The sequence below is a fragment of the Drosophila innubila genome, assembly GCF_004354385.1.
Source record: "Drosophila innubila isolate TH190305 chromosome 2L unlocalized genomic scaffold, UK_Dinn_1.0 5_B_2L, whole genome shotgun sequence".
NCBI lineage: Eukaryota > Metazoa > Arthropoda > Insecta > Diptera > Drosophilidae > Drosophila > Drosophila innubila.
The window spans coordinates 1,188,064-1,199,432 of NW_022995373.1; the positions used below are offsets into that span (position 1 = coordinate 1,188,064).

Here is an 11,369-nt window from a genome sequence, read left to right on the forward strand (position 1 = left end):
CGTGTTGTTGTTGTTGTTTATTGTATTCAAATTAAAATCGCTCGAAATTGTTGCTGCACCTCAAAGGAACACATTTAATTTTTATTGTTAAACACTTTTGTAATTAATACAAATTATAATTTTATTTTCCGTTAGATTTTGGATTATTATTTTTTATTGCTTAGATTAATTATTTTTTATTATTGCTTTTTAGCGTTTCATTCAAAAATTTTTTTGCGCGTCGTTGCGGTGTTTTTGTTTTACCGTTCAAATTTCTTGAAAAAATTTCACTTTCAATTTTTTACAGATTTCTATTTAAATTGCATTCAAATAATTTATATCCGCGTTTTATTGAAACTATTCAGAAATCAGCGTCTGCAGTTTTATTTTTTAGATGCTGCTGCCGCTTCTCTCACAATTGAAATCAACAATGCGTCAAACAAACGAACGAACGGACGAACGAACGAGTACAAAACAAATGAAAGCCTTTGGACAAATTGAAAGTAAATTTCAAGTTTCCGCTCCACACAACCGCACAGCGCGAACAAATTTTCTGAACTGAAATCCAATAAGAGACTAGCAGCAGTAAACGCGGCAGAGACGGCAGCAGCTGCAAGCAACGGACAAAGGCAAAGGAAACAAGTAGAAACAAGTTATTAAAAGACCACGACTACGTAAATACTCTGTAACAGTATTATAGTGGTTGTTCAGGGACTTTAACGAAGAGGAAGCGTTTTTTAATGATTTGACAGAATATATACCACGTTTATAAAGCAGCTCAACCTGATTTTAACTTAAATCGTTTTTTTTTACAACACATTTTTTTAAGTGTTTATCCGTGCGACTTTATTTTGTTATTATTGTATATTAATTAAATATTTAGAATATATTACATTTTACATTTTCAATGCGATAAGTGTTTATACGTATATTTAAAGTAGAGTAAAAAATTAGCGACGGGTTTCAGCGAGCTTCGCTAAATCACTGTTAACGTTAAAGCGCATTAAAAAAGTGTTTATAAAGGCGGTTCAAGGAAACTCGCTTTCAATTAAAGCAGCTTAAGGCACTGTATAAACATGGTAATAGCTACTGCTGTTAGAAGAAAGTCTTCAGATCTAATAGACTTGTACTTACTTGTTTTTATTACAATAATACCACATTCAAATTGCATAGTTATTTTACAGAGTATATCCAAAAGTCAAAAGCACAAGCAATAACAAAGAAAAGTACAGCTCACGAAGAAATACACAGTCACTGAAAACACAGTGTTGGAGCCCAACCTCTACAGCGAGAGAGAGAAAAAGCGGGAGAGCATGAACAGCAATGCAGCAACAACAACGGAACCCAAAACAAGAGTAAACGCAACGAAAAGCCAGCAGAACATAATTGAATGAGAGCGACCAACCAAAAAACAACATGGGGAGAGAGACCGTGCTCTCGAGAGAGTGCTGTACGGTGCCAAAGATGTGCGTGTGGGTGAGCTTACAGAGTTATGTACAAGTGAGTGTGTTAGAGCAGGTTTTTGATGTTTGGGGTTTTGTGACGACACACGAGAGAGTACCGTGGCATGATATTTTCAAAGTCTGTAGTGAAAGACAATACATATGTAATATACTTCACATCGAACTACATACATACATACCTACATATGTATTTACAAACGTGTAGGTGAATATAAATCTAAAAGCGATTTTTCTCTAAGACTTGCATTACTTCGAATTTATTAAACTAAACATATCAAAAAACACGCATTGAATATATGTGTGCATATAGATCGATCATGTTGAACCAACCCTTTATGACCATAATGACAGTCAATTAAATAAATTCAACGAAATGCGAACCTTTTCAAGCAATCAAACCCGCATATGACTGATGGTTATCGAAATTGCACGGTACTTATTCAATGTATTGGCCTTCATATAAACACTGGGATTTCATCCCTCGAGTTTACCATTAAAAATGTTGCAGTGATCAGCGCTGCTGAGAATAATCAAATCGGGCAGTCTGGCAACCCTCTAAGCGCCACTTGGAGCAAAGTCATTTTATCTGAAAGGCACATAAACAAACACACACAAGTCATGCGCAGCTCTCTTGTTATTGTTTTGTCTCTGTCTTTGCTAGAGAGCAAGCAACAACAAAATCAGCTCATTCGCTCTCATTACTCTCTGTTTCCAGTTGTTAACAGCGCCGCGTGTGGTGGCCTTAACAGGGCGCTGTAAATAATCAGTGTCGCATAAAATTGCATGCAGGGAAGAGAGATTAAATTAAAACATTTATTTCCACAATAATTTAATTCAAGCCAGCAAGAAATCGAGGAATTGATTAGTTTTACTGATGATACTGCAAATGAAACATAAAACAAAACAACTGCGCGGCAATCTGCAGGAATTTGTTCTTATCAGTACCAAAGAAAAGCAACAAAATACATATGTTTATTTCAATTACAACATATGGAACAGCTGTTGTCAACGACCGGAGAAGGCATACAAAAAACAAAGCAGTAACTTAAAACTGTAAAACCGGACTACTACAACAACATAAACAAGAAATCAAAACAAGCTCAATAATTTTGAAATGAGAACTGCCTGGGCTGTGTTTTGAATATTTATTATAGAGACAACTGCATGATAGAATCCTTTGAAATAATGTCGACATTGACACACACACACACACAGTAATTATGTGGATAATTTACCAGGATAGTTAAGATCTTAAGATTAAGTTAAGAATGCTTGAAAGCTTTGATATCCCGGGTAGGTCACTTAGGACTCATGGGAAGAAGAAGCAGTGGTTGGCAAATCCTTTAACAGAATTTAGTGGTCCTATCTTAGGTCTTGCAGCACATTGTCAAGTAATCGAGTCTCCTTCTTCTAAAAGGCCTTATTCTTCGCCTATAGGCCTATTTGGAGTGGATCACCTGCCGCGCTCTGTATCTGTCAGCAAACATACAACAAAATAAAGCAAACAAATCCGGTACTTTCCGTTCTATTTCGTTCTATTCATATTCTTTTTCCGGTACCATATACGAGGTAGGTACGAACGTAACGGTATAGTAATTCAATTAAACATTAAAAATTTATGTTTTAAAAAATATATACTAACAGACATGTTCATACGTAAGCACTTATTTTATTAATTTTAACTCAAATGTAACGTTATTTTTTAATCTAAATCATAATTTTAGACAACAGCAAGGTGGGGGGAGAAGGGGCGACAAAGCTTATATTATCAAACAAACTATTATTAAAATAATTTTTATATTTTCGTTTATCAGTTTGTGTCAGATATTCAGAACGTAATCAGTGTTCAGAATTGGTCGTTCCGTAAACTTATTAAGTTTTGCTTAAGCAAAATTTAATCTTAATCTGTTTCGGAGGATATTGGTATTTGAATTTAATAAATACGCTAAACTTTATTTCAAGAAAAAACTTTTTTTAAGTTTTGCTAGCTTTTCCCTAAGCAACTATTTCCACCACCCACATTCATCCACGCATACTTCACCTCTCGTCCCACATTGAATCTACATCTGGTACACGCATTTTGAATAATAATTTCAGACAAAAAGTGGAAGTATGTAAAGAAATAATACAACTTCTATCACGAGAGCAGCCCACATAGACGGACCGTTGGCACTTCTTTCTACAGCTTTTATGACAGGAAGAAATCCATCACACGATTCTTCTGGTCGCTTCAAGAAGAGATTTTCCAACAAAACTAACGAGAGATAAGAAAGCGCGACTAATAAATACCTCGCAAGAAGATCCAAACATGTTGTTTGTAAATCTTTGTATTTATAAAATACAATTAAAATTTTGAAATGTGCAAAGTACAGGGTGTAAAAGATAAAACTTGTAACAAAAGTTGCATTTAGCACTCGCGTTCTTTGCCAGTCATCGTGTTATGTGGCTTGAGGGCCTGTAGCTAAATATTACAACATTAGGCTTGTTGTTACCCCTTCCACAACCCTTGTGCCCTGGACCATTCCCCCTTCATCTTGCCCCAATCCCCGTTGTTCGACTCGTTGGGCGTTGGACAAACATTTTACACTGTCACGGGAAATTGTTTGTTTAACATGCGCAGTGCGTTTAAAATTTCAAGATGAGCCGCATTAATCAAAAAAAAAAAAAGAGGAATAAAATAACAACAACAACATAAAGTAATCAAAACACACCAGAGAAAAAAGGAAAAATAAAACCAAAAGGGAGAAAAACACAAATAGAAGAAAACATTTCTGCACATTGTCAGAGGTCTAGAGTCTTCCTCAACGTCTGGAGTCGTCTTCGTTTTCTTTAATTTCGTATGTCCTACGCAAGTTTATTGTCTGTGTGTGTGTCTTTTGATTATACGAATATACGCTTATATTTAGCTGCACGACTTCTGGGGTCGTCAACGGGGTCTTCATTCAATCGACCGGGAGCAGTCGACGCCAATTCACAAGTCTCGATTCTCCCTTGCTGGACAATCATTGGCGCTGACTTCCCACTCTGTCTTGGATCTTTGTCTGCTGACCTATGCTGATTTCTTGGAAAGAAATTATTATATTTCTCGTAGAGTCTAGACTTATTTTGCTTCTGAATCCACTCGACCTTTGCGAGTCAAGTGTCATTTAATAGAACTGCAATGGGAATGTAACTGTTGTATTACTTAAAGATGTTCAGATGTATTTCGTAATCGATCGAAATATTAAAAATCAGGAAAGAGACATGATCAAGGCAAGATATTGGAAAAATTAAGATAAATACTTTGTTCTTCGTTAACGATCTATTGCCAAAATGAAAGATTCAATTTAAAGTAAAAGTAATAAAATCATTTTATAGAGAAATCTTCAAAGATTATAAATCCAAAATATTTTTTAAATCAGGTTACCAGGTGACCCATTTTTCAGTGCGCGCATAAATGTGCAAATTTAAAAAAAAATTCTAACTTTAAAGCTGAGTTGTAGACAAGATATGCGACCGATCTTTATGTTTTTAGTCTCATATAAAGAATGTTCATTTCTTATAAATTGCCGGAGAAATTTGTTTCTTCATTTGTTTACTTTTTATCCCAGCGGTGTTCAAAAATATCACTTAAATTAGGGTATTTTTTAACTTTGGTGGTAGAAAAAAATTATTTCGCTACATTTGGCCACTATCCCACTACCACAGTGTGGCCACAGTGCAAAATCTGATGCAACCTCGCAATAAAATGGTGATAGAAGAGGAAGAGCGCAGTACAATTACATACGTTTTCGCTATGCCAGGCATCATACGAAATTTTTCCAAAAAAAAAATTAATTTTTTTTTATTAGCGTAACAAAATTATTTTAAATACTAATTAATGTTGTTTAAGAGATGAAAAAGATTAAAATGTATATTTTGGACAAAAAAAATGATTTTTTTTTATTTGCTAAATATCGACCTCCTTTGCAAAAGTATCGTATGTTAAAAAAAGTAAATTTTTCAGGAAACTATTTTTTTTAGTTTTTTAGGCCTAGGGTAAAGACATCGCTTTCAAATTTGAACTGCACATTAATATTGAACTTCTTTAATTGTTACCAAAAAGAAGAAGAAGTTTTGATATAATAAATGATTTTCGACACATACGACACTTATGAGCTAATAGTTTAGCTAGTTTGTCACAAAATGTAGTACATACAATAAATTTAATAAAAATTTATCTAATAGAAACTATTTTGGAAACAATTTTCAATTTAATGCATTTTTTGCTCGATGAGAAATGGGAACGGAATTGGCTGAAAATTAAACGAAAATGTTAAAAAAATTAGCCGATATGATTTATTTTATAATTTCTAGCTTAGCGCAATTATACCGATTTCCGGTATATTTTAACAGGTTGTGCGCTTGGAGTTTCAGAACAAAATTGCATCAAAAAGTGGATTTTGGAAAAAATTTAACATACGATACTTTCGCAAAAAATTATCGGTATATCAAATTAAAATTCCCATATGGTATTAGTTGCCTAAAATGAAAGTACTTTCCAGACTCGTTATGTTGACAATTAATCACAAAGAACATATATGTACGTATGTACAAGCACTCGAAGCATGTGTCAGAGTCAGACTGAGGGGAACTGCTTCAGCCCTATAATTACCACTGTTGAACTCTCCACCCTCTCCCTGACTGCAATTGAAAAGTTGACCAGAGTTTGCGGACTTAATCGGCTTGCAAGACGTTGAGATAAGGTCTGTGTCTGGGTCTTACAATCAAGTAACGGTTAATGTACGCATAAATTAATTTTTCCACAAGACAGAAGTTTCAACAGCTACGAGATCGATGCCAGACAAAAGGGCGGGACGTAAAGAAATCAAATGTCAATTAAAAGCAAAGCTACAAATGAAATATGCTCAAATGTAAACAAAAGATCAAATTGTTGCCGATAAGGCGTGGCTCCAACTGCTCTTAAGTATGTGCGCATGCATGTGCCTATCCCGAGGGGCTTATAACTTTCCTTCCAATCCAATATAAACAGAATTTCTCAAGTGCTATTCCAACTTCGAAGCGGTTACCCAAATGATTCAGGAGCCGTGACAGCTGTGCATCAAGAAACTAGCCCGAGACGGGGTCAATCAGCGCTTCGGTCTGAGGGTTAAAGTCCATCAGCACAATTAACACAAGATTTGGAATTGTTCAAATAAATCATATAGTGATGGGAGGGGGACCGGGATGTTTTTAAAGCTGTGAGAAAGATCTAAAGAGGAAAAACATGTTGGTAGAGCTCACAATGAGACCCACTTGATTAGCATGTTGAATTCTTACTATATAACTTGTAGTCACTATCAGTTACACTGCATTTTTCTAATCAATAACCTATCATTTTACAATTTTCAGAATATTGAGGAGAATATTAGTCCGTAAATCTTTCCAATTAGGCTTTTCAAAAAACGTAGTAACGTTGTTATTTGGTTAAAAATACTAGACTTGACAACAACAATTTGTACTGAACAAAGGTACAGAGCAATGCAAGACCCACCCCTGACTACGAAAAAGTATTGAAAAGTTACACAATGTGTAAAATTTACAGATTTCAATAACATGATATATACGATATTTTATTCGATATTTGATATTTTTATTTTTTTTCAGCTCGACTCTAGCCTCGTTTGAAAAGCTGTTCTTGTCTGATTCTGGCTCTGTCATCATGGATCAGAACCCGTGGAGCACGTGGCTCGCCGAGCAACATAGATTTTGCCGTATACAAAGGGATCCCAAATAAAAATTTTTGTATGGAAAGTCATATGGATCTAAGCTCTGATCACCTCCCGATAGTCATTTTCTTGCAGCATGATACCGTGTTCTTCTCCCCAAGAAGGCTAACATGTTGATTTTTAAACGCAAGCTCGCTCAAGTTATTGCAGCTGCTCTAAAAAAAATACTTTTAATTTGAAAACGCAATTGTAATCACAATATATACGCGAACTTTTATTACAAATCTTATTTTTCTTGTATTGTTTTCATGCCTTGTATTATTTTCATGATTTAATCGCTTCAGCGGAAATCGAGCTGTCGATCTTGCGATGTATTTTTACATCACTAGGACGGACCCTAATGATGCCCGTTTATTTCTTAGTCGGAACTTTCTTTTTTCTGGCGAGGCCCTTACTTTTCTGCAGGAGAAAAGGCTAATTCGGAAAAGATTTTATTTTGAAATTAAGGAAGGTCCTTTCTCCCTGCATTTTGACCGTTCTCATATGTTAGCTTCGGAATAGCGACTTTCTGGTGCACGTGAACGGTGTGGGAAGTTCAGTTTACCCCATCAGAGCGTGAGTTCTACAGGGCAGCGGGCTAAGTCCTACGCTTTTTAATATCTTTACAGTTGACATGCCTCCAATAACTAATAAGAAAAAAAGAACCGGTTCTTGTTTCAAGTTCCATAGAAAATTTCCCCGGTGGACGCATTTTTGGAGGCATTTACGTTGTATGAAATGACTTCTCTATAGGTTATTTGCTTAGTGATAGTGATTTAAAAAAACGATGTTTCGCGATGTTGTACGATGTTTTATTGATACCCATGCTCATCGTTGCATTGAAGTTTGACAAAAACATCGGTTGCTTAGTTTCACACTTTGCAAACACTTTGACCAATAAAAGAAACAGGTTAAGATCAGATCGACTAAGTGCCATTTTATTTTTGCAAAGGAACGCAAAAAATATCTTTTTCACGACCAATCACATTTGCTCACATTTGAATGTGGCTATGTGGCTTTCCACGACCAAATGTGAAACTGTTAAGACATTTGCCATTCACCCAAAGCAAATCAGCTATTCGGTTTCTGTGCACAAATTATATTAAGCTGACAATAACCACATTTCAATATTTATTTTGATATTATAATTGGCGCAAATTTAATGCCTACCGTTTTTATTTAAGAAAACAGCTGGTTTAGGTGATAATTGCTTTTTTCTCTTGAGTTTATCGATAAAAATCGGACGTTCGATAAAAAAAATACTGAATTCCGGGGCGAATGGCAAAAAAATCTTAACATTCATTATGAATGAGCCATAATGATCATTCGGAAATTGTACTGAAATTAAGTCCACATTCGGGCCGAATGATGAAAATGGCGTAGAATGTGCCAAATGTGCTGTCGTGGAAAAGGCTATAAGACTGCTATAAAGGCATAACATACACAAAACATTGTTCATCAATGATACGGATTAACAAAATTAAATCAACTGAATTTATTGGGATAATTTTACCCGTTACTTAAAAAATAAGTCAAAGGGTATATTGTGTTCGTTGGAATGTTTGTAACAGGGAAAGGGATCTCCGACCATATAACGTATATATATTCTTGATCAGCATCAACAGCCGAGTCGATACAGAAATGTGTGTCTGTCCGTCCGTCTGTGTGAGCGCCCAGATCTCAGAGACTATAAGAGATACAGTAACCAAATTTGGCACACAGGTTTCTATATACCCCAGTTTGTTTTAAATTCAATTCACGCCCTTCTGCGCCCCCTGCAAATCCCGAATAACCACCACACCCATAGTTTTTAAGATAATACATTTTTTGTGATAATTAACGTTATATATTAGTATTATCTATTATCCCACTGAATCACATCAAGATCGAATAAGTAGAACGGCGGTTATGGCGATTTAATGTTATCAAAGAAATACAAGTATTTTCTTTAAAGTTCTTTTATATATATTGAAATAAGTAACGGGTATCCTATGGTCGGGATCTCGACTATAGCCTTTCCGACTAGTTTTTAGACCCCGTACTTAAAATAAGTACAGGGGTCTATTGGGTTTGTTTTAACGAATATGTGCGTAACAGGCAGAAGGAGGCGTGGCAGACCCTATAAAGTATTTATATTCTTGATCAGCATCAATAGCCGAGTCGATATAGCCATGTCCGTCTGTATGAGCGCCTAGATCTTAGAGATTATAAGAGATACAGACACCAAACTTGGTATGTAGGTTCCTCTATATTGCAAGCAGATCAAGTTCGTTTCAAAATTTGGCCACGCCCCTTTATCGCCCACAAATCGAAATAAAACATTTCATATCCAAATTATAAGAACAAACTTGGTATGTAGATTCCTCTATATTGCAGGCAGGTCAAGTTTGTTTCTTTTTTCAATCAGAAAACTATACCATATAGCGCCCATAGGAACAATCGGTCGAAAATCAAGTTTTAGTATAAAAAACTTTTTTGTTTTATGAGATATCTAAAGAAAACTAATACAATAAGGATATGACTTGGTTTTATATATCCTGTCCAAAGTTTGTTCACATCGGACCACTATATCATATAGCTGTCATAGGACCGATCGGGTGAAAATAAAGTCTTAGTATGAACTTTTTTTTTAGATATCCTGTCCAAAGTTGGTTCAAATCGGAGCACTGTATCATAAAGCTGTCATAGGACCGATCGGGTGAAAATCAAGTCTTAATAAGAACAACTTTTTTGTTTTTTGAGATATCGTAACCAAACTGATGATAAGTTAACTAAATATTTTTTAATTTTTTCATTATTAGTTTTTGCCGACAGTCGAGTATGCTCGACTGTAGCACCGGCCGACTAGTTAAATATGATTATATTATTTATATAATTTTTAAATTCAATTTTGTTTTGTTCGTCTCAAAATTGGAAATCAGAAATTTTGGGGCATCTATTCTTTCGTCATTAGACTTTTACATCGTGTAGAGGTTTTTCGGAAGATATCAGAAATTTTTTTGTTTCAAATGTTTCTGCTTGTTATTTCACTAATATTAAAGAACAGTTTTAGAAAGACCCCAACAATTGAATTCTTTTAATTTATAACTGCCCGCAATGCTACAAAAAAACTTTCTGGCAACACTGGTTATTACTGCAACGTAAAAGCTATGCTACAAAAAAATGTATAGCAGCACTGATTATTTTTGCCGCGCAAAAGCTATCTCCAACATAGGATTGCAGCTATTTCAAGTTATTGCTGCTGTCATATTTGAACTCTATGTAATATGTATATATACACTTATTTGTTAATATTTTGAGAAAGCAAATTTTCAGAGACAAGTGTGATATGTGAAAAAAACACGAAATTTTATTGACTATACATATTAAAATTTGAAAGAAATGTAAAATGTCAATTTTCTAAAAACGCCAAAATGTTAGCCAAAAAAAATTTTTTCACCTGTTAAAGTTTACCTGACTAAGACATATCTGAAGCTTTTATGGCTTGGAAACCGGGGGTTTCAATTGTAGCAAGATTTAGCGTTTTCCCGCTAAACTAGCGGTTTTTCCAAAACTCGTAAAACAAACATTTCTAAATTTTCCGAAGCCCTTTGATACAAACAAACACACAAACAAACTGACTTTTCATTTCATTTTGGGAAGTCAACTAAAAATTTCAAATTTAAATATCTTTTTAACCAGTAATCGGATTTGGGTGATCGAGGTATCAATCGAAGCGAATTTTTAAAATTAAAAAAAAATAAACAATGTCGCCAAAAGGCCCAAACAGCCCCACTAGCTGCAATCATTTAAATTTTTCCACTCCCACTTACACCCCCTTATCTCATGACCCAGGTGAATTAGAAGAAGTTTTAGTATGCCATTTTGTTAGTTTGGTCTAAACATTTCGATCGGTATATAACTCGTTCTAATCGGACAGTCGTTGCAAATTTTCCATATAAGCTTTATATATTGCTACGAGGTAAAAGTCTAGTGACGAAAGCAATTTCTAGACCCAAAATTTCTGATATCCAATTTTGTGACGAACAAAATTCAGTTTATCTAAAAATTTTAAATAAAAATATAAATTAATATAAAAGCGAAAATTGGCATTGTGCACTGTGAGTAAAAGGGTGATCTTCTTTGTACATAAAATAACTTTTGCGCAGTGCCGAATGCCAATTTTCGTTTTTTATATTAATTTATATTTTTATTTAAAATT

The 11,369-nt window shown here is 34.7% G+C and overlaps 1 long non-coding RNA gene across 1 annotated transcript; it reads left to right on the forward strand.

The window, feature by feature from the left end:
- Positions 1 to 6,583: 6,583 nt before the first annotated feature.
- Positions 6,584 to 7,418, forward strand: LOC117782691. The gene is made up of 2 exons (XR_004617316.1): positions 6,584 to 6,689; positions 7,068 to 7,418. It is a non-coding gene; the product is annotated as an uncharacterized LOC117782691 (long non-coding RNA).
- Positions 7,419 to 11,369: the final 3,951 nt, after the last annotated feature.